Here is a 24,000-nt window from a genome sequence, read left to right as displayed (position 1 = left end):
AGACACAACAAGCTGCAAGCAGCTTGGGAGGGACTCTACAAGGTGGTAATAAAGGTAAGTGATGATAACTACATGGTGGTACTGCTAGGCAGGAGGCAGGGGCACAAATTGTACCATGTTAACATGATGAAATCTTACCATGATAGAGAGGCCCTTGTGCTGAGCATTTTCAGTGGCTTGCAGGAGGAGTCTGAGGGAGATCTGGTGACTGATCTCCTCAGTGAGGCTTGGATAGACACCTCAGTGGAAGGGCAATCAATGTCCCAGCAGCTATCTCATACCCAGGTTCGAGAAATCCGAGCAGTGTTACAGGAGTTTGGGGACATGTTCACTGGGAAATCAGGGTGCACCCACCTGGTGCAGCACCAGGTGGATACAGGGCCCCAAAGTCCTATTAGGCAGGCCCCTTATAGGGTGCCTAAGAGAGTCAAAGAGACTCTGAGGGAGGAGATACAGGAGATGTTGGAACTAGGGGTGATTCAAGAGTCCAACAGTCCCTGGGCCTCCCCAGTAGTGCAGGTGCCAAAGAAGGATGGCAGCACCAGGTTCTGTGTGGACTACAGGAAATTGAATAGTCATAGAAAGTCAGATGCTTACCCTATGCCTAGGACACATGAGGCCCTAGAGTAACAGGGTGGGGCTAGGTATCTTGCAACCATTGATCTTACCAAGGGTTACTGGCAGGTACCCTTGACTACCAGTGCTAAAGAGAAGTCAGCCTTTGTGACTCCTTTTGGCTTGTATGAGTTCACAAAGATGCCCTTTGGGATGTAAAATGCCCCAGCAACTTTCCAGAGGCTGGAAGATCATATCCTAGCTAGAGCAGGAGGGTTTCCCCTTGCTTACTTAGATGATATTGCCATCTACAGACATTCCTGGCAAGAGCACCTTCAGCATGTCAGGGAGGTGCTGGGCAGACTACAGAGGGCATGGTTGACCATTACTCCCATCAAATGTCAGGTGGGTATGGCAGAGGTCTCCTACTTGGGACATAGAATAGGGAGTGGTAAGATCAGGCCAGAACCTGACAAAGTAGAAGCCATTCTGGCATGGCCTGCACCTGTTACCAAAAAGCAGGTGAGGGCATTCTTAGGGACAGCAGGGTATTAGAGAAAGTTTGTCACCAGTTATAGTACCATAGCTGCTCCCCTCACAGACCTGACAAGGAAGAACAGGCCAGATAAGGTAGTGAGGACCCCAGCATGTGAGCAGGCATTCCAGGAGCTTAAGGAAGCTTTGAGAGGACCCTCTGTGTTAGCCAGTCCAGAATGCAGCAAAGAATTTGTTGTGCAGGTGGATGCTTCAAACCATGGGGTGGGGGATGTACTTAGCCAGATTTCTTCAGAGGGAGAAGAGCACCCAGTGATTTATCTCAGTCATAGGCACCAACACAGGGAGGAATGCTATGCAGCTGTAGAAAAGGAATGTCTAGCCATAGTGAGCACACTGCAGAAACATCAGTCTTATCTGTAGGGAAGAAAATTCACTGTAGTGACAGATCACAACCCCTAACATGGTTACACAGAGACAGCCAGCAAAATGCCAATTTGCTAAGATGGAGCCTAGTGTTGCAAGCATATGATATGTCAGTGCAGCACCACAGTGGGATTAGCAATGGCAACGCAGATGGGTTCTCAAGACAGGGAAGGGGTTAAAGTATGCTCAGATAGACCTAACCCTCTCAAGCAATGTTTCTCAAGGGTCACTTGAAAAACTAGCTTGAGTTCCCCAGGGGGGAGATGTGTAAGGATAGGAGAAGGCTGCCAGCCTAGCCAGATAGAATTTTATAGAGAATTCTGTCATTTGTAAATATTAATATAAGCTACAGGCTTGTTCTCTTAAATGGGAAAAAAATGGTGTTAAATGTAGAACTGCAAAAATGTAACAGTGTACTTTGCTGTAACAAAACTGATAAGTCAATTCTTTGATGTCAAAAGTCGGAGCCGAGATGTCTAGATAAAGGCATTTTGCCTATTGTTTTGAGGCCAGAGTTAATGGCTAGAATTTGCATGTATAATTTCTTTTATTGCTCTGGTTCCTGACCAGCTGCAAGATCAAAAAAGTTGTTAACCTCTGAAAGTCTGTTAGCCTGGGAACCAGAAAGAAATAATGTAATCTGAAATGAATCAGTAGTACTGTGTTATCAATTTAAGGAAATAAATAATGAGAGCATTGGAGAATTTGTCTTGAGAACATCCAACTTACTACTCTGCCTGTACCTATATGTAAGTAGGATTTTAGAACTGTGTTTCTCTTAGATATAGCTAGGAAATAGGAAGGTTAGACTGGTTTGTTTTTCTGTGATGTCAGAACTTTTCTACTGTATTATTTTAAGTATTTCTCTGTGATTTCTGAACTCTTGACCAGCACTGTGTAGTAAGATGTATTGTCTTGTGTTTAACACTGCGGTGGTGGTGCTGGGGTAGCGTTGTCACCTCATAGCAAGACGTTGTCCCGTTCGATTCTCAGCTAGAGTGTCTTCTGCGTGGAGGCATACGTGAATGGGGCATGCCTTCGTTGAAGGTTGTGTGTCAGGGCTGGTAACCCGGTACGTAAAAATCCACTACCTATCATTAGCGGACCGGAGTTCTGCTGTGGCGACCCCTAACCGGGAAAAGTCGAAAGACACAAACAAATTAAATATTTTTAAACCTTTCAACTGTGGATGTTTTGTGTAGAGATAATTTAAGATCTAGGAGTACATTGCATGTATATAGTGATACTGTACCAAGTCACTCCAAATAAGTCTTGATTGTTTGGTTACACTTACTATTTGGATAATAATATTGCACAGTATAATTGGACACCCTTTCATAAGGGCCTTTCAGTAGCTGATAAATATTAGCTGGGTGGTGGCAATGATTTCTACCGTATGATCTGGGTAAAAGGAGCACAGCTGGAGAACCTGTGCCAGCCTTCTCCAGGAGTGTCTGTGTGGTTGTATAAACTCTTATCTCAAAGTGTTTGTGTGTCAGCTACTTGGGCAGGGACAAAAAGCACTGATTGGACAGAGAGGGTTCTGGAAGTTTTAGCTTGCCCATTAGGCTGAGATCTGGACCCTATAGCTGTGCTAGTGGGGAGTCTTATTGGGGACCTGGAGAGAAAGGGAGAAACCAGCCCCAGACTGACTGCGATCTCTGTCTGATCTTAAGGGAAATTGTAGTTTACTGTGTGTGTATTTATTATCCTTTCCCTATATGGATTCCCCTCACTTGTGTTAGTGGTGAGGATTGAGGCTCCTTGATTGCTGGGCCAGTGCATGGGTGTCACACAGTGCATCTGTTTAATATGTTGGTGAGGACCAGATCCAGAAAGTTTGTTCCCCTTGTTGAGGTATGGACAATTTGTTCCAGGCCATTTGAATTAACAAAGTCAATGAACTTTTGCATTAGCGAAGGTTTCCCAATTGCTGGTAGGATATCTGAAATCCCCCATAACCAGTGTGTTCGGTAAAATTTGGATTGTTTCCAGTTTGGTCAAGTAGGCTTTATGGACATCGTAACCCATGGAGGGGGATCTACAAAGTACAGTTGTGTACACTTACCATAAATGTAGATGTTCGAGTGTATTCACTGTTGCAGTCATCAGACTTGGTTTATCTGCCTGCAGGTAGCCCTCACTCAGCTCGAATACCAGAGTCTTTGGATTTCTGCATCGGATGCTGTCACCTCTTCCATGACGTAAGGTTGTCAGGGGTATAAAATATGCAGCTGATAACATTACATCACTTTTTCTTGCCCCAGATGTCAGGAGCCCCCAAAATAGAAAGCTATTACATGGTGTGGAACCCCTCCAGTAAAAAGTAAATACTCCTGCCATAAAAAATGGCCATAAAGAGGATAGGTAGAAAGGATAGAGAAAGTCAGGGGGCTGGAGGGAGGGAAACCAGGACTGCAATAGTGAATACACTCAAACATCTACATTTATGGTAAGTGTACACAACTGTGCTATGTTCTTCATGTTTCACTGTTGCAGTCATCACACTTGGGTAGATTCCCAAAGCTGAAGAAAGGTGGTGGCAGTCAAGAAGTGTTAGGGCTGGCTAGCAGGCCTTGCAAGACTGCTGTAGCAAATTCAGCTCTGGATTTAAAAAAAAAATAGGTAAGTGGTAATGCTTGGTGAAGGTGTGTACAGAACTTCAGGTTGCAGTTTCCAGGGTGTCCCTGGTAGGGACTCCCCTGAGAAATGCTGTGGAGGTTGATATAGTTCTAGAGGAATGAGGTCAGATCCTCTGAGCGGTAGGTTTCCATGGTGTTTGTAGTAGAAATGGATGCAGTGTGCTATCCATTTGGAAATGGTTTTCCTCGAAATGCCCTTGCCCTCTGCCCTCTAGCAAAGCTGACTAGCAGCTGGTCAGATTTTCTGAAAGGCTTAGTTCTGTCAAATTAGAACCTGAGCTGTCAGTGCACATCCAAGGAGTGCAGGATCCTTTCCCCTTTATTCTGAGGATTAGGGAAAAAGGTTGGCAAATGGATAGATTTGTTTAAAGCCACACTGGATGCCACCTTGGGCATAAAGGATGGGTTATTCCTGAGGGAAACCGTGTCAGCATGGAAAATAACGAAGGGCTCCACCACCATTACTGCCTGTAACTCAGATACTCTTCTTGCTGAAGTAATAGCTAGAAGTAAGGCTGTTTTTGAAAGAGAGGAATTTTAACTCTGCTGAAGCAGCAGGTGCAAAAGGGGGAAGTGTGAGCTTCTCCATTACAAAGTTAAGGTCCCAGGCCGGGGTGGGAGCTCTCCTAGGGGACCTTAAATTGTTAGCTCCTCTCAGGGACTGTTTGATGAGAGGGTGAAAAAGGAGAGGTGCTTCAGTATTACAATGAGCTGAGATGGCAGAGGTATGAATCTTAATGGATGAGAAGGACAGACCTCTGTGGAGCAGCTTTGCTAGGTAATCAAGGATTTGAGGTAAGGTGGGCACAGCTGTGTCCTTTCCTTGAGACTGACTCCAAGAACAATATATTTTCCACTTTTCAGCATAGGATTTCCTAGTACTAGGCCTTCTGGCCTCAAGGATGATGTCCAGCACCTGTTTGTTGAGAGATGCTGGTGGTGTATTCAGGGGATAAGCCAGGCTTCAAGGTTTAGGGTTTGTAGTTGTGGATACAAAATCTGTCCCTCCTGCTGAGACAGCAGGGAAGGAGTCTGATGTAGGTGCCAGTGTGGTACTGCTGTCAGACTGCATAGGAGTGGGTACCAGTGCTGGCATGGCCAGTCTGGTGCAATAAGGATTGCCCTTGGCCTGTCCTGTTTGATCTTGAGTAGTACTTTTGAGAGGAGGGGCAGAGGAGGAAAGGCATAAATTGAGAGGTTTTCCCATGTAATGGATATGATATCCGCCTTTCAGGCTCTGCTGTGAGACTTCCTGGTGCAAAATTTGCTCAATTGTTGGTTTTGAGGGGAGCCAAAAAGGTCCACCTCTGGTGTTCCCCACCTCTGGGTTAGAAGTTTGAATGTGTTGGGTTCAAGTTTCCACTCGTGAGAGACTAGTAGATTTCTGCTTAAGTCGTCTGCCAGTGAATTTTGCTTGCCTGGCAGGAATTTAGCTTGTAGGTGCACTTGGTTGCTCAAGGCTGTGTTCCACAGGGCCATGACTAACCTGCAGAGCATGTAACAATGAGTTCCCCCCTGCTTGTTTATGTACCACATAACTGTGGTGTTGTCTGTCTTTATCAGGAGCTGTCCTGGAAGGATAAGGTATTTGAAGGCTGTCAGAGCATTCTGTACAGCTAACAACTCTTTTTGCTTGATCTGGAGGGGAATGTCTTCTGGGCTCTATTTGCCTTGAATGCATTTGCCTGCCATGTGCGCCCCCCATGCATAGTCTGATGCATCTGTTGTCAGGGTTTGGGCGGCGAGGGGTTGAGTGAAAGGATGTCCCTTGTTGTGGTTGCATGCCTCTGCCCACCAAAGGAACTCTGCCCTTAGACAAGGTATGATAGGAATAACTGTTTCCAGATCTTGAGAATATTGACAACAGAGACTTTTTAAGTACCAATGAAGTTTCCTCATATGCAGTCTTACATATGGAATTAGCAGAATGCATGAGGCCATGAACCCTAGGGCTTGCAATATTTTCCTTGCAGATAGTTGGGTTTTGGTGGCCATTAGTTTGAAATAGTTTGTCAAATGGACCTGCTTTTCTGGAGTGAGGAATGCCATCTGGGAAGTTGTGTTCAAGCTTGCTCCCAGGAATACAAATTGTTGGCTGGGCACCAGTTGTGATTTCTTTTCGTTGATGGCATATCCCAGTGAAGTTAGAAGTCTTTTTACAAATGCCAGGTGCTGAATTAGTAATTCCTGACTGTCCGCCTGAATCAGGCAATCATCCAAGTATGGGTAAATTTGAATATTTCTCTGCCTGCAGTATGCAATGGCTGGAGCCAGGCACTTTGTGAATACTCTGGGTGCAGTAGATAAGCCAAAGGGAAGTGCAGGGAACCGATAATGCATACAGCCTACCCTGAAATGTAGATATTTCCTGAAAGACTCCCTTATGGGGATGTGCAGATAAGCTTCTTTTAAGTCTATGGTGACTAACCAGGCATCCTTGGCTAGTATAGGAAGAAGCTGTTGCAGTGTAAGCATTCTGAATTTTGGGACCACCAGAAAAGTGGTGTGAATTGCTAGATCCAGGATAGGGCGCCAAGAGCTCTCTTTTCTGGGCACCAGGAACAGTCTGGAGTAGAAATCCTGTCCCCTTTGTTCTACTGGAACAGGTTGAATAGCCCTGATATGGAGAAGGGAAAGTACTTGCTTTTGAACCTCTGCCCACTGGTTTGGAGGAAGGCAGTGACTGGAAGTAGAATCTGTATCCCTGGGATACAATGTTTAGAACCCATCAGTTCTGAGTAATGGACATCCAGTTTTTTGCAAGAAGGGTGAGTTTTCCTCCTAGAGGTGCAAGTACTTGGGCATGGGAAGGATAACTGTAAAGTCATTGTGAACTTTTTCCATAAGGGGGTGGCTTATTACTCCATGTTTTTGAGGTGGGAACACTCCATTGTTTAGATCTCTGCATACCCTGAGACTGTAGTCTTGTGGGTCTGTTTCCCCTGGGTTTGGACTGAAAAGGCCTGGGAGGGACTGAAAAGGACCATTTTTATGAAGGCCAATGCCTACTGAATCTAGGTGGCTGCACCTGTAAGAAATATTTGAAAGTTTGCATAGATTTAGCTTTTTCTTCCATCTTTTTAAGAACTTCTTCTGCTTTTGTGCCAAACAAACAATCCTGATTTAATGGAGCATCAAGTAATTTTGCTTTGACATGGTCTGGCAAGACTTGTTCCTTCAGCCAAGCATGCCTTCTCAGTACAGACCCAGTAACAGCAGCCCTGCAAGATGCTTCTAAGGCATCAAATCCACGCAGAGTATGTTTACTAACTTGGTTTGCAGAATGCATTAACTCTTGTAAATCTTTATTTTCTGCACAATATGGAAGTAACACCATTTTTTGTTTAATTAGTTCCATAATATGTTGCTGGTACTTCAACATGTGAAACTGGCAATTCAAAGCCCGGATGGCAAGAGTTGCAGAGGTATATACCTTCTTACCCCATCTGTCTAAAGCTCTAGAATCCCTGTCTGAAGGAGTAGGGTTTTTGGCTGTAGTAGCTTTAATGCCTTTAGGTCCCTGGGAAATGGTCTCTGGATCCGCAGTAGGATTCTTACAGAGAAATTTATGAGAGTCAAGTACTCTGTAGTACCTGTCAGGTTTTCTAGGAGCTGGTGGTATAAAGTGCCTAGAGTAAGAATGGATTCCATGAAGACCTCATCTACAATATCCAGGACAGGGGGGTATAGCTAGAGGCCTGTGCTGAGGCAAATCTAAAAATTCCCTGAGTCTCTTTTTGGAATGAGGATAGTCCTGGCATTCCCAGTGGAAATGCTCTCTTAAGGAATGCAAGGTTTCACCAAAAGAAAAATCCTCTGGAGTGGAGGTAGAGGGAATGGATTCTTCTGCATCTGAAGCCTCATAGGGAGATAAGGGTATGTCCTGGTAATCAGAAGGGTCAGCCATTGGACTCCTGGTCTGTAGAATCATAAGAAAATTCATTTCTTTGTCTTTTAGCAGGGGTAGGCTGGCTTCCCCTAATTAGAGTAATAAGGGCTTCATAGGTACATAGGTTCAGGGGTAGGTACTAGGCTATCTGCCCGAAGGCATTTATAAGCCTATCCAAAATGTGCTGGCTTTCGCCGCCCCCTTAGATTAGTTCTCTGTGCCTCTGTCCAGCATAGCCACTGAAGTGATCCCTAGGGTAAACTTTCTGTTTCCCATCCACTCGTCAAGGTTTCTCTTGAAGAGGGTTAGTGAGAAGCTCTGCCTAATGTAGATTGGAATCTTGTTCCAGAGCATGGGAAGTCTCTGGGATAGGAATCTATCCCTCCAACATGTCCTGTTTATTGTTGTGGTGAGGTTTAGATCACTGGAGCATGTGGCTCGAGGGGATATGGTTTTCTTTAGATGGAGCATGTCCATCAATTCTGGGTTGGACATGGCCTTGTATGTCAGGCAGAGATCACCTCTGAGTAGGCGGTATGCAACCGAGTACAGCGGGAGTTTCTTCAGTCAAGCTGCATAGGGCATCTGCTTGAGGCCAGTGATCCTCTTGGTGAGGTACTTCTGTGGTCTTTCCAGTTGTTGCAGGTGTCTTGTAAGGTACATCCCAAATGGGGCATTGTACTCTGTGATGGGTCTGATGAGTGATGCGTAGAGGGGCCCAATGACCTCTTTCGATCTGGATGAAAACCCTTTTGTGATTAGGTGGGCTACAGAGAAGGATTTTCTAACCACTTTGGCAATGTGATTATCAAAGGAGAGGTTACTATCTACTTGGGTCCCCAGATCCCTTATTACATCTTCTGTATTTAGGGGGCTACCACCTATGTGGTAGTTTGTGGGTACTTTGTTTTTTTTCCAAAGAGGATGACTATGCACTTTTTGGCATTTAGATTGCGGCCATGGTTTTGACACCAGGTATCTGTCTCAGTGAGATCCTTTTGGAGGATGTCTGTGTCAGCCGGAGAGTCAATTATAACCTCAAGTTTGCAGCCGTCTGTGAACTTGGTCAGCCAAAGTCCTCCTGTGCTTGCCTGTACCTCTAAGAAGTATATGCCTAACAGGAGGGGTCCTAGGACTGAGCTTTGGGGAATGCCGCTTCTAACCGGTTTAGAGTCAGACCTAGCTCCTGCAACTCTTACCATGTGGGTTTTGTCCATGAGCCAGTTGGCAACCCATCTCGTGATGTAGGGGTTTATGTTCAGACTGGTGAGCTTGTCTATAATACCTGAGTGGGGAATGGTGTTGAAGGCCTTTGCGAGGTCTAGGTAGGCTGTGTGGACCACCTTTCTCTCATCTATAGCCTTGGTAACTGTCTCAAAGAAGTCAACCAGGTTTAGGAGGCATGATCTGCCCTTAATGCCGAACTGGGTAGGGTCCAGTGTTTGGAGGTTCTTAATGTCTCTGTTAATGAGATCCATGATGATGCGCTTCATAGCTTTGCAGACCAAGCTAGTCAGGCTTATAGGCGATAGTTCCCGGGGTCCATTATGGCTCCACCTTTGTGGAGTGGAATAACCGTTGCTGTGTGCCACTCTGTGGGCATGTTGCCTGTGGAGAGGTTTAGTTTAAACAGTGTGTTTAGGTGAGGGGTTAGTTCATCTTTGAGCTCGTGTAGGACGCAGCCTGTGACACCGTCCAGTCCCATTGATGCTGTGTTTTGGCTTTGGAGAGGACTGTTTTAACCTGAGTGTCTGTGATTTCTGGGGCACTACATTCTTCTGGTATAGTTATGGGCCCTTTTGGAGGTGAGAGGGGGGTGAAGTTTGCACTGAACCTGTCTGCCAGGAAGTTGGCTATATCGGTCAGTTCAGTGTATTTTGTGCCATTCTGCACTAACTCCGAGCAGATTTGAGAATTGCCACTTAGATTCTTGACATAGCTAAAGAATGCCTTGTGGTTATCTTTGGAGTCCATGGCAATTTTACTTTCGAAGCTAGCCTTGGATGATTTTATGAGGGAATGTAGTTTCTTGCTGATACTGATCAGGGATGTCTTCCCTTCTGTACTAGTTTCCTCCTTCTATTGTATAGCTTGTTTATGGCAGGGGTACACCAAACTGGTTTCCTTTTCTTGGAGGAGTAAGTCTTGGTTTAGCACGATCCATGCATTCTTGTGGGTGCCCATAGAGTGCATTAGTGAAGGATTTTGCAGCTTGGACAGCATTATCCTTTAGCATGGGGGTTTTGAAACTTCCCACCTCGGACTTAAGTAATGTGAAGTTTGCCTTTGAAAAGTTTTTCATGGTGGTTTCCTTGACCGGGGGTGGTGGCAGAATGTGGATATCCAGAGTGATTAGTTTATGGTCAAATCTAATCAGCGGGGAGGTTAACCTCCGGTGTGGAACACCGGTCGCACATGTTGGTGATGACCAGGTCCAATATGTTGTCACCTCTGGTGGGGGTCTTAACCAGTTGATCCAGGGTGTTTGAGTTTATAAATTCTAGGAAATGTTGGACAAGGGAGTTTGTACTTGAGTATTTCTCCCAGTTAATGTTTGGGTAATAGAAACCACCCAATATCAGGGTGTTTGTTAGGACCTTTATGTTTCCCAGTGTTTCCAGGAATGTGGAGTTGGGATCCTGGGACATGGTGGGTGATCTGTAGCAAGCTATAATTTGAATAGCAGTTTTGCCCATTGTTAGTTTCATGTGGATGATCTCTGAAGCATCATGCTGTGCCACAAACCTGGATGTGTGGCTATCCTTGATGAATATGGATACTCCCCTGCCTTTTGTATTTTGGTCTGGGTTTTGTGGCCAAAATGTATGGTATGGAGTTGTAGCCTGCTAGTGCTAGGGTGCTCTGGTTTCTGTTACTGCACATACATCAATTTTCTCCATACTGAAGAGTGCCTCGAGTGCGTGCATTTTGAGGTTTAGACTTCTGGCATTGAGTAGCATTACCCTCAGTTTTTTGTTACTTGTGCTATTTATGGCGGTGGGTTTGTCTTTTCAGCCTTGCCTAAAAATGGCACTATGGGGGTGGCAAGAGCCTTGGCCAGTATTCGAAAGCCTAAGGGTGACAGGTGCAAGCCGTCTCTAGCGAAGCAGCATGGCTTGTCGAGCATGTCATCCCAGGCTGACAGACACTGGATCCCCTTTGAATGACACCAGAAGCTTAGCCAATTGTTGAAATTGATAATTTTTTCTCTATACCATGGTATCATTCTTGGTGAGGGCAGGATGCTACTCAGAGTCAGGGTCATACCAGCCTGGGCTATGTCATCAGAGAGCTCCTCCATGTCTCTTTTCATGTAGTCCAGGGAGGTACGGCTCAGGTCATTCACACCAACATAGACAATGACAGAGTCATATTTGTACTTGTTTTGGAGTCACCTGAGTGCTTGTGTTATGTGGCGGATTCTGGCACCTGACAGGCAGCTATCAGTAACCTTCTCCTTGTTCAGCCTAGTGAGTGGGACTTCAGTGTGCCTGACTATAGAGTCACCTATTACTAGCGTGTTGGGTATGTTATTTTGCCTTAAGGGCTGTGACTGCATGGCACACTGGTTTTGTGAAGTGTGTGTTTCATGGTTTGTGTTGGGGGGGGGGGATGGAGGCTGCTTGGATGTCTGCTTTGGAAGTCTCTGTTGCTTTTGCAGATTTTTATTTAGAGCCTCCGAGTACGTTTTCATGTATTTATGTGTGTTTTTTGCCAGTGCTGGTATCATAGGTCTATGTGAGACTGGTGGTATGATGTAAGTAATTCTCTTCTCCTCTTGACTGCCTGGTCCATTCTTGGGTTGAGAGAGCTTAGACTCCAGTTTGGCTGTATAATTGCATCTCTCGCATGTGTTAGTGTTTGGAGGAAGGAGGACAGGGTTGTCTGTGTACATAAGGCAATTGTAACATTGCCTCAAAATGCCTAGATTCACCAGTTGGACCGGAGAGTACACCTGAAACTGCCCTTTGGACATGCCTGGATAGGTACAGTGAACTGTTTTACTGATTGGCTGGTAAGGTCGAATAGACAGCATTGTCCTTCTCTACAGTATAGGGGGGTCTAGTGCTAAGGTTTATTAGTGCTTGCTATGAGTTTTGAGCAAGTGTCGGGATGAGAAGTGAATGGATTGAGTGCTTAAGTTGAAAGTTTGTTTAGTTCCAAGGGAAAAATTGAAGAGTAGACTTTGTGGAGTCGGAAATAATTATATCTTAGCTAACCAGCACTGCCCGGTGCGCAAAACTGCGTAAATGCGGGTTTTATAACCGGGAAATGAAAGAGATAAAAATTAGCCCAAAATGGCCAATAAACTACTAATTTTTGGGCTGAAACCACTCCTCCAGGGACAGATAGGCTGCTCAAAGCTCCCTCTCCCACAGTGAACAGAGAAACTTCCTTCTATCCAAGTACGGTATGGGCAAACACAGAAACTTGTAACACAGCCCTGAATTCAGCACTAACCTGAAAACTGGACTATATTAGCTTAAAAAGGTGGGAAAACAAGTATATATGTTTGTTTTTTTCAGAAAATAAAGCCGATACAATCAAAAAAACACTTTAAATGCACAGAAATGGCTATCACACTTGAGTGTGTAATCTACAACAGTTAAACAGGTAATTTAAATACAAAAACGACTTTGTTAAAGTGCAGGCAGTAAAATAAGTTCAATATGTAACTGGAACAAGCTTTTTAAATCACAGAAACTCTAGAAAATCTGCGTTTTAGGCAGAATTAGCTAAAGGCAGCAAGAAAATGCAGAAAAATGATACTTAATCACTGCAAATTCTCTCTTTTGTCTCCCTGCTGCTGTAGAACTCTGCAGGGCACCAGGCAGGAGCTTGCTGAGCTGTATGCTAGTGCAAAATCCAATCCATGCAAATGTGGGTTTTATAGCAGGGAAATTAAAGAGATAGAAGTTAGCCCAAAATGGCAAATAAACTACTAATTTCTGGGCTGAAACCACTCCTCCAGGAACAGATAGGCTGCTCAAAGCACCCTCTCTCACAGTGAACAGAGAAACTTCCTTCTATCCAAGTAAGGTATGGGCAAACACAGAAACGTGTAACACAGCCCTGAATTTAGCACTAACCTGAAAACTGAATTATACTAGCTTAGAATGGCAGGAAAACAAGTATTTTTTTTTTGTTTGTTTTTTTTCAGAAAATAAAGCAGATATGATAAAAAAAACACACTTTAAATGCACAGAAATGGCTATCACACTTGAGTGTATAGCCTACACAATTAAACAGGTAATTTAAACACAAAAACAACTTTGTTAAAGTGCAGGCAGTAAAATAAGTACAATATGCAGCTGAAACAAGCTTTTTAAATCACAGAAACTCTAGAAAATCAGCATTTTAGGCGGAATTAGCTAAAGGCAGCAAGAAAATGCAGAAAAATGATACTTAATCACTCCAAAGTCTCTCTTTTGTCTCTCTGCTGCTGTAGAACTTTGCAGGGCACCAGGCAGGAGCTTGCTGAGCTGTACAGTCAGCCATTCTAAGGATTTGTTTTTGTGGCATGGGAGCTTGAGCATGCGCTTTGGACGTCGGTTTTATAGGTGTAGTATGAAATCTTGGCCTGAGAAACTCAGTAGTTTTAGTTAAAAAAGAAGTTGTTGGTTTAATACGAATATCGGTAGGTCGGAATACACCCTCAGAAGCCGGTGCCTACACAGCGGCTCCGGACCCATCCAAGGTAGAGACATCCATAGGTTCCATAGTTGAAGAAGCATCTCGCGGCATACCGGACTCTGAATGGGTCTCAGCAGAGGCCTGCGGATCTGTAGAAGCGGGCATCAGGGGCTGCAAAGGCGCCTCACTGAGTACCAGTAGACTGGTGACTAGCTTAACGGAAGCATCGTTGCCAGTTTTTGACCTATGTGGTCTGTCTCTGTCTTTGTCTTTGCGCTTTTTTGGAAGATCGGTAGTCGGATGGCTTACCAAAGCCATTTCGGAATACGGAGAACGGGAGCGAAATAATTTAGTTACAAATATAACCCAACGATGAATGGTTCGGGCATTAAACAAGGCACAAAACCGACAGCGAGAGACGTCATGTTCTGGGCCTAAACAGGTGATGCAGTAAGAATGAAAATCTCTATGAGGTATTTGCTTTCCACAGGCAAGACAATTGTTAACTTTTTCTGACATCGGTTAGAGCAAGAAAAAAGAATCCCCAATGGGGTACTTAGCTGTAGAGGACTTCATGTTTGAAACTTGAAAAATGAAAATTTCAGGTAGCGGCCGACCAGCACTTGCAAACTGCTTCTGCTTCGGGCTCCTTCTCGGCAAAAAAAACTGATGTAATGGCATCGGCTGCATGTTTTATACCCCTGATGACCTGACGTCATGGAAGAGGTGACAGCATCTGACGCAGAAATCTCAAGACTCTGGTATTCAGGCCGACTGAGGGCTACCTGCAGGCAAATAACCCAAGTGTGATGACTGTAACAGTGAAACATGATGAACATCTGGCTATGACTTGAATGGGGGTCTTACCCACCATAACCTGGACCTGCAGTAACTCCATGGAGTTGTCCAGTCTAACTAGACAGGAGGTGAATTTCTCTCTAATATAGATTGAACCATCATCTCCTTTGGTTTTCACACATTCACTCTGTGGTCTAAAGGTCTGGAAGGCATGGTAGCCTTCTAAGGCCAGGGTACTCTCTGATGCCTTGAACTAGGTTTCTGTGACTCCACAGACTTCTACATCTTCAAGTGATAGAAGTGCTTGCAGGAAGTGCAGTTTTTGGCTTAAGTGCCTAACATTTAGCAGCATGACCCTTGTTTTATTCTGATTGGTTAATTTGACATCGGTAATGTTGTTTGAGACCTTGCCTAAAAATGGCCGCCGGAAGCATAGAGGTGCCAGGTGCAAACCATCTCTGGCAAAACAGTGAGGATTCCCTTTGAATGACACCAAAAACTGAGCCAATTATTAAAAATCATTTTTTGTTTATACTATGGCATCATTCTAGGTGAAAGTAGTACAGTGCTCAAGGCTCCCGACATACCTGCCTGGGACATATACTCAGAGAGCTCAACCATGTCTCTCTTCATATAGTCCAGTGAGGTACATCTCAGGTCATTCATAAAAACATGAACTATGATAGAGTCATAACGGTACTTGTTGCTGAGAGATGCGTGATCTGATTAATCCTGGCACTGGACAGGCAGATGACCGTAACTTTCTCCTTGTCCAACCTGGTGAGTGGGACATCTGTGTGTCTGTCTCACTATTAAGTCTTCAATGACAAGAAATTTTGGTTTTTGAATGTTACGCCTTACTGGCTTGGTGGGTGAGACACTGGTGTTGCTATGTGCCATGGGTGTAGTGGGGACTGTGTTAGTTGCAGCAGTCTTGTGTTTTGGAGGTCTCTGGTGTTAAGGTAAGTTTTTTGAGAGAACCTCTACGTATGTGGATTTACATGTTTGATGCATACTATGTGTATGAGTAGTGGTACTATGAGCATATGTAATGGTGGGTGAATTGACAGCCTTCTCCGTGTTACTGTTTTGTGTGAGAGAGAGAACATGGATTCTAGATTCTTGGTGTAAATACATATTTTGCGCTCTGTACTAGAGTGTGTTATTAGTAGAGGGTTGTCTGTGTACATGAGGCAACTACTACACTGCCTCAGGAGACTGAATTCAACAAGGTTGGCAGAAGAAACAAGGATACTCTCCATAATGCTAGGTTGAAGACTGTTGTTGTGAGGGGTGGCTATTCAGAATCGATCATGCAGGAGCTCAAGTGGATGGATATTTCTGCCTGGGTTTTAGGCAAAATTTGTTGAAGTTAACTGTTCGGCTTTGGCATACAACTGTGCGACTCGCAAATAAGCAGAAAAACAGGGTCTAAATACCAGAAGAAGAAGAAGTTAAAAACTTGAAAAAAAATGTAATAAGCTTCAAAAGGACCAATGAGGATACTTACTCCAAGCCCTAGACTGGCCTCCCTTTACAAGACAGGTCCCAATCAGCACAATTCTCTCACAAAAGTACAATATAATATAAGTTCAATATAAGACCAACCAATCAATGAACTGTAATATGACAATTTGTGACTCAGTGACCATAAATGCACCCTACATACATAAGACTGTGTGTGTGTGTGTGTGTGTGTGTGTGTACACACACACACACACACACACACACACACACACACACACACACACACACACACACACACACACACATATATACAGCCCATTAACTGGATAAAAATAATAGACACGCAGATGCATACCTCTTACATTCAGAGTTTTGCAGAATGTCCATATTTCTGTCTCGTATTTCTGTTTGTTCCTCATAAAATATGTGTTTATCTTACAAACCACTTGGGATTGAAGTCACTAAATAATGACAGAAATTTGGGTTGCATATTTCATATCCTTCAGAAAGTGAAAGCTAACACAAAACCAGTTATTCTAACAACTTTGCAAGTTTATAAGAGCAATATTTAAAATATTTCCCTATTTTTAGGCCTTTGTCCCCCCTCCCCTTTATTTTTGGCCTTGTCCAGATTCCTTGCTCTATGAGTTTGAGAGGTATGCACTAAAGTTCTTAGCCAAAAGGCCAAGAAGCAATAAATAAATAAATAAAACAATAACTCAACTATCGAAATACTAAATAGAAAAATATCATAAGCAAAGCATATTTAATCAGAAATGTATACTATTCTATAACATGCCTCTGGATACTCAGTACTTAATCTTTCATTTAACAGTCCTCGGTTTTTCATACTGCAGTTGTAGAATGACAGTTTATGAAAGGTACTATGAAACTACAATGGTACTCAGAGGAATAAAAGTGTTTACACCTCGTTACCATATTAGTATAAACCAAAACTCTCATTAGAATGGTCTTTCTTATTAATGCTCTTCAAACACACTTTTAGACATTAAGATAACAAAAGCTACTAGTCTGGACTTGCAAATTCCTTCATATGCAGAGGAAGGCTGTCAGTGGGCATCATCAATACAACTCATGTTTTTAAAATCACTGCCTCTTTTCTCACCTAAAAAGGATTATAACATAAGGTCAGACTATTAGACTCCTAATTACTGAATAAAAATCCATCCCACAGAAGACCAAACTAATTCAAGCGCAGTGGATGCAAACAGTGGCAGTTTGCAAAGTTTTTATATTTCTGCAGTACTTAATCAAAACTATGAAATCCAAAATCATGCCTACTAAAACTGAACCCAAACTGAACCAATGTGAATGTGAAAAAAGACACACATTGTTTCATTTATTATACTGGTTGATTCATCTCTTGTCTTGCTGAGCTGAAATGAACTCTTGTCTCTACATGATGCAGCTTTAACTAGCATCCTTACTGACAATGTCTTCACAGCCAAAGGTCTACTGTGATCACAGCAAAGGTGATAGTTTTTAATATTCACATGACACATGCGATGATTCTATTTTATTACAACTCTCATTTAGAAGTAGTATATGAAATAGCAAAGTTTTATTTTAAAATGAGTGAAACTTAGCCTGACACATTTCTAAAAACTTCACTTAGGAAGAAATTCTAATAGGAAATAGACTTGAACGGAAGAAATTTGCAAGCGAGGACTGGGTTAACTCATGCTCTTAACTAAAAAGTTTAGCCATCATTTAAACAGGCTAGATTGCACCTCTCAAACAGATCACAGTTGATAGTTATACTTGAGTTGCAAAATATCTATGGTATTTTTTCCTCCTCCACCACACCTGACCAGTGACTATATATATATATATATTTTTTTATTTTTGCTCCTTCACCAGATGAGTCAGTGGACTGTTTGTTACATCAACGGGATGAGCTGACTGCCCCAGGATAGACAAAAATCCCATCGCCCATTCATACTTGCCCAGTCTGCCTAATCAGCCCATTTGCTCCCCATATGGTGACAGGAGCAAGCCAGATTCCAGTTGCATCAGATTGACTTCCTACCTCTTGGAGCTACCTTCTCCTTGTGGTAGCTCTTTTGAGCTCCACTTGTTGCTGCCTGGTGTGGGAAGTGTGCCTTCACATGCTACATTCCACAGCCAGTACACTTGCATGAGGAATCATGTGCTCAGCAGGCACATTCTCCATGGCTACTAACACCCACTGCTCTCTGTCTCTCTCTCTCTCTCTCTCTCTCTTTCTCTCTCTCTATAGGAGTCATGAATTGGTGGCCCACCTCCTCCCCTTCCTCCACCCAGGAAGGGTGTGCTGGCAGCAGCCATTCATTTAAATCCTACTCACCCCGGCCCTGCAAGTACTGAAATTGCTAATCTAAATCAGACTGTCCTGGTTGTAGTCAGGGCTTCATCCCTTTACATCACAGAACAAGGGATTGACATATCACATCATTTGTGAATATGAAATAGTTCTAGAATATTTTTCCCTCACTTCTAACAGAAGCAATATATTTCATGGTTATACATATCTCTGTAAATTCAAAAGAAATCAAGGCACATTAAACTGCACATATTTTGAAATTAAATATGATTGCATTCATTAGCTCTCCTTATCCTGGCTGATGACTAATTTAAAATAAACTGACAAAATTATAAATACCTTTGGAATTTATAGGCAGAACATGAACTGTAAGGGCCCCAAAAATCAGCAAATCAGTGAATTCAGATATTTTGTTGCAGGGACAATTCTGGAATCTGAGTAGCAATGTAGTATTTTCACCACAATTTTCAGTGAGTAGTGTGCATTCAACAATTTGGTGACCTGTAGGACATAGAGCTGCATGCCTAATGCCAGGTCTGTTCACATTCCTGTCAGAAGCAAACCACATGCAGGTACTACTCGACCATTCAGAACCAGATCCAGAACTAAATGACCTAGGCAGTTGCCTAGGACCTGGGGAATGGGGGGGTCTGTTGGCAAGTGGGTATCAACATGACTCTTTAATTAATTAAAATAAATAAACATTTCTTCTTTAAAGTGGCAGTATTTTCTTCTTTAAGAGGACACACACACACACACACACACACACACACACACACACACACACCCTGCATTAATGCATGCATCTTTAATACGATGCAAGCAAGTCAATGTAAACCCATTTTGCTCTTGTTAGTGTATGAGAGAGATGGGCAGGAATTTAAACTAGACATTCCTTGCTCTATGTGTGATGCACAGGAATTAAAGCTAGCAATGTGTGTGTGTACTGCCCCTAGTTAAGGGGGCAGGTTAGTCAATTGCCTTACTCAGGCTCAAACCCTGTACTTCAGTTATAGCAGACAAGAGACTGAATCCTCTACACCAACTACCAGACTGCTTAAGGAATTATGAGTTTCAGTAGAGACAAGAACTTGAATCCTCTACACCATCTACCAGACTGCTGAAAGAATTGAGTTTTAGTGCATTTTCAAGGAATAGTGAGTTATAGTGCATTTTCAAGGAATCGCAAGTTTCAAGGAAAGGGAAGTTTACTGTTGCTCATTCTAAGTCTGTTTTCACTGTGCAACTGTTTTGTTTCGCAAAAGGCATAATGTTTGTGCTATACAATTTGAAAGTAATTTTAATGGCATAGCAAGTGGCATACTTGCCTCTGGTGCAGAAGACTGTGGGTTTACTACCACATCATTTTGATGGATTGCTGATACTGTGGTGCACTTTAAGAGGGAGATGGTGATGCCCCCCTCCTGAGTGCATCCTCCTTTGGATAAGATGCCTAGTAACTATGAACTTGTCAGTTTGCCAGCCATTTCTTTCTGCAATATTACCAGTTTACTAACTTTTTTTTAATGTAACATTGGCAATTAATTTTTCAAGGGCAGCAGGCACTGAACTGGTGGATGAAACACTGAAATGTAAATTTGTTTGCCGGAAGCAACCTCTTCATTAGTTATAGATCTCTTTAATGTGGAATTATTCAGATTACTTTTACTTCTGCAGAGATCGTGCATATTGGCTGATATTGGTAGACTGTAATGACAAAAGTTTAAGTGGCCTTTTATGGTTGAAATCCTCTGAAATGTGTAGTGTTGTCATTATTGGTTCATACATTTTGTTTCTTTGCTTACTGGAAAAATGTTAAAAACTACAAATGCAAAACATTCTAACAATGATCCTGTATTATACAAGATATATAATTAATATAATCAGAAAGGTGAATCAAAGAACACATGTTTGTATGCACCGTCCTTAGAATGTGTGCAAGGAGCCTATGGTTTGAAAACAGCCCAAAAGTAAACTTAATCCATCAGTGTCCAAATATATTTTCTTTGAATGTCTTTCAATGAAAGTGAGTTTCAAGGGCAGAGAAGTTTACTCTTCATGCTAAGTCTGTTTTCACTGTGACACTGTATTGTTTGTTTAGCAAATGGATATCAGTGTTTGTACTACAAAATTTGAAGTAAAAGTTTTAAATTAAATCCAAATTTCTGTAATCATTGTAGAAGAAGAAAACAGTAGGCACATTGATAGGTCTGAACAGTTTTTATGATAACTGGGGAAAAACAGGTAAGTAATAGGCACTGGGATGGTTGTTGGGGGGCCTGATACTTTACCCTGTCTAGGGCCCGATTTGACCATGATCCAGCTCTGCATCCATTCCTGGATCCCTGTCTTCCTAAATAAGCAGAGCCTCCCTCTTAGACTAATAAATCCTATTCTCACATCTGTTTTGATGTTACAGGTTGACACAGTCTAACAACTTTGCAGACATATATACTGTTCCTATGATGTGGTGAGAAATTCAGACAAACAATTTGCCTGCAGTCTTTCTTATCCGCTGAGGCAATCTGCATTCCATAAGTCAATGATTTACTATTGTGTAAATGTCATAACTTCTAAAGTCGTAATACAATGTGTGTTTGGGTTTGACACAATTCAATAAAGCTACATATAAGGCACATAGAAGAATATTCTACCAATGAGCAAGTTAAAGTTTTAGCAGACCAGTCTAATTACTTTAATGTGGTACTAATGGATTTCTAACAAACTACTGGGAGTGGAGTCCATGAGATCACACACATTTGTGTTATTTGCTATAGTAGTAATTTCTGCATTCCAGTTTACAGACACTTATCAACCATGTAAGGCAGATTTCACCAAGTTGTTCACAGTAATTTTCTCTTACAAGATAAGGGAAGGAGGTTCAGCCATAACCTAAGAGCACTCTACTTACTCGGACATGAACAAATCTGTGTGCATAGATAAAGCATATGCACACACACGCACATACACACCCAACCCCCCCCAACACACACACACACACACACACACACACACACACACACACACACACACACACACACACACACACACACACACACACAATCTAATAATGTAAATAGCTAAAAGACATTGAAAGAGATTCACTTATCTGGGCATTAGCCATGCATTCCAGCCATTAACATCAAAAGAAGCTCTCACTTTACTGATATCATGCTACTAATGTATGCTACTCTACATCTTCAGCCAACACTGCTATTTATTTTCTTCTCGTGTCCTTTCATAACATTCTCATTTTCAAATAATAATCAACTCCCTCTATATGTCCTTAATTTTCCCTCCTGCTCATTACCTCTCGTCTCATTCTATTCCTCTGTTTAATTTGGCTTCAGAATGCTCTATTATTTTGAGCTCCATACATTATTTGAAATATAGTCAATATTTTGAATAACTATTTATTAATTTGCTTGACATAGGGTATCTACTTCTGCAGTGTGTCATGCTGCTTGCAGTGTATATTTTATTCTTAATATTTCTGTAAATGTCTTTCAATCTGTGTTTTTATGTGTTGTGGGGATTTTCTCCACTTGTATATAATTACCTATTAGCTCTAGTAAAATGTCTGTGCATTATTGTGGAGCCTTTCTCCTGAACTCATTTTAAAATATTTAATCTGTTGCATGGCTTTTCTCCCGTTGTATATATTTATTCAACTGCTGTTTAAATGCTTTTGAATCTGTTGTGCAGCTTCACTCCCCAGGACTCCATTGAAAATGGGCCACTGGTTCAGTCAGACTTTCCCAGTTATCAGAGGATAAATAAAATAAAATAATACATGACTAGATTTTCAGTTTTAATCTTTGCCTCAAAGACCTATCTGGAGTCATTTTATAAAATGTAGAAAACACCCATGTGTATGCCATAAGCAAAACAGGGGAGGTGGTACTGGGGAATGACCGAACAGACATGTTTGTTGCTACTGAAAGAGTCATTAATCCTCAATATTCCCACCTGCAATATATCACTGAGAAAAAAAGAGTCATAAATAAAAAATGAAATTTAAAATTAATAGAAAAAAGTATTTGCATCTATTTGTCCTTAAACAGTTTAAAAAACTAGTAAGGGGGTATGTACAAGACAACTGCATGCAGTTAGTTATAGGATACTACTGCACTTTTACTGATGGGTGTGTGTTTGCGTCTATCAGTCTACATGAATAGCAGTGTTGGAAGATATTACATAGCAGAACTGTATTAAGCAGTTCAGGACTGCCTTTTTCAAAAGAATATGTCACCCAACTTTTCCAGTATTTTAATGATTTACATATTATTTGACTTTTTGTTTTGCATAGTCCTCTATCTCTATACATGTTCAGTGTACAAAATGTAAACTGCTTAGTACTACTGTCTTAGTGCATCTCCACCAGCAAAATCTAAAAAAAGATCCAAAAGCCATATCTATATCCTGAGGCTATATTTAAGTTTGAAGAGGAGGAACAGTTATTACTAGATGGAAAATGGTTTACTATGTAGAGATAGGAGTCCTTCTTGTTTGTGACTGATGGGTATTTTAGCTTATGTCTGAATAATTTGAGTGTGATATTACAGTCAGAGAATGAAAGATACTTTTCACCAACTACTGAAAACCAATGGATAATAAGGAATTTGTATCTGCCAAGCAGTTGTTATCACATGTTCATGTGTATTATGTTTTCTAAAGGACTTTCATGAACTTCTGAATGGCATAACCAGACTAAGCTTTTTAGATGATGTGTACATTAAATTCACATAATTAGTATGCATGTCCTGAAATGCAGTTTGTTGATCTTGCTATGTGTGTATGTAAATGTATATGTTAATACATACATGTATGTGCGTGTGTGTGTGTGTATTTCTGCGTGCACTGTAAGTTTCCTCAGTGATACATTTGCCAATCTGGCATATAACTAGAGTTAAGTAACATTAACATGTACTTCAGAAGGCACACTCTGCTACTGCTTGTAAGCATGCTCTTTCTGACAAGATTACATTTTCCATCTGTCATTACTTTCAAACATAAAAATAAGGCATGGCACACATCTCCAGGATTGTGCTGCAGCCAAATTAAATTAGAAACTGAATTTGGTCATGACGGTGAAATTCAGGGCACTTCTGTGAGCTATTCATGATTAGAGCTCATGCTGTGCAACAGGCTCTTTTTCTGGGTTTAAATTACTGTGCTGTGCAAAGCTAGTTATGGCCAGTCTTCACTACATGGATCATCCTTATTAGCATTTTAATTTTCTTTTACATAAGCACTGAGAATGTAGAGCAGTGTAAAATTTTGCTCTAGCTCAGGTGGGAATACATTAGAAATAAAAGGACTTGTGGGGATGACATTTGATTTAATTTTATTCCTGACACTACAGTCATCATATTATGATACATGTTAACAGAGAATAATATATGTCACTCTGTTACCAGGAAAATTAAATCAAGGGGGTGGAGTAGTCTTTAGGGAATACTTGAACAAACCATATCACAGCAATTCATTACGGGCACCTTTTCTCTTGCTGATGAAACCATGCTAATCCACTTGGGCAGTTGAAAACAGTGTTTATTTACTTAAACTAATCAGCATCTAGATTCAAGGCACTCAATGAAGAATCCATCTTTTTGCACAATGGCTTTATAACGCCCTTTCTTATCTTGCTATTTCTGTTTCACTCTGTATTTGTCCTAATCCACAGACAATACATGCTGTTTAATGCTGTTGTAATTCTGTTCCAACAAGCCTGCTTTTTGAGTTTCTAAAGAATGCCTGCTCCAGTAAAG

The 24,000-nt window shown here is 41.9% G+C and overlaps 1 protein-coding gene across 2 annotated transcripts in view; it reads right to left on the bottom strand.

Moving 5' to 3' along the window:
• Positions 1–24,000, bottom strand: part of EPHA7 (EPH receptor A7) — a 1,106,961-nt gene that overhangs the window by 680,414 nt on the left and 402,547 nt on the right. The gene's annotated exons all lie outside the window — the stretch shown is intronic.

This window comes from Protopterus annectens, chromosome 1.part0 (genome assembly GCF_019279795.1).
Source record: "Protopterus annectens isolate FY-2018-M chromosome 1.part0, PAN1.0, whole genome shotgun sequence".
NCBI lineage: Eukaryota > Metazoa > Chordata > Ceratodontiformes > Protopteridae > Protopterus > Protopterus annectens.
The sequence above is the reverse complement of the archived record's forward strand: the minus strand, read 5'-3'. Positions and strand labels throughout refer to the sequence as shown.